The sequence below is a fragment of the Nicotiana sylvestris genome, chromosome 7 (genome assembly GCF_000393655.2).
Source record: "Nicotiana sylvestris chromosome 7, ASM39365v2, whole genome shotgun sequence".
NCBI lineage: Eukaryota > Viridiplantae > Streptophyta > Magnoliopsida > Solanales > Solanaceae > Nicotiana > Nicotiana sylvestris.
Genome location: NC_091063.1, coordinates 8572033 through 8573003, shown reverse-complemented (window position 1 = coordinate 8573003; position 971 = coordinate 8572033).

Here is a 971-nt window from a genome sequence, read left to right as displayed (position 1 = left end):
GTGACGAGAGGTCGAATTCGACACTTACTAGTGGTCCAATAATATTATATACAGTAAAGAGGTAAATAAATATGAACAGAGTAAATATATGAAACAAGCAAGTATAAAATACAAGGTACAATTCCCCTCTCTACAATTTACTCAAGCTCTCAACTAGCAAGTCCCTCCGTAACTGGAGCATATATATAGATATAGTCAATTTTATCAAAGAGGTTGTCATAATTTAAATCAGGGAAAACACCCTTAGATGCACTAGCTTCTTGCCAAATATTACGCATGATTCCATGAGAATAATATATATATAGGAAATGTCGAGACGTACGACCCGATCTAACATAAAAGTAAATTGTGTACTGCCGAGGGTTGAGTGGCGTGAACTATAGATGCATCTATTAACTTACCGAGGCGAACAGCCCGCTCCCAAGAGAGTGTGGTACATAATTCCTGTCGAGGCAAACTGCCCAATCCCATAAGAGTAGTAGAAGGAAATACCCCACCCGCAAATCATATATGCGACGCGGTCAAATATAAATTTAAGGAATCACCCTGCTCGCGGATCATACTTGCAACGCGGTCAAATATAAGTTTAACATTCAAATCATATTTCTTTCTTGATTCTTTTAAAAATAAGGGAAATTCAGCTTGTAGCTTTTTAAGGAAAGTACCCCGCTCGTGAAACATACATGCGATGCGGTTACACATAAATTTCTTAAGCTATTATAACATTTCTCTATTCTTTTCGAAAATACGAAGTTCAAATGAAACCTTTTAAATCTTATATTCTTCAATTTCACTCCTTTCAAAACATTTAATAAGCAAACTCAATTTCACTACCTCTCAAGGAAAACAATAAATATAAATCAATAACAATATCAACAAGGCATGTTGTAAGCCTAATACTATCCGGACATATGCATAACTAGTAGCTACGTACGGACTTTTGTCACCTCGTGCATTCGTAGCCCCCACAC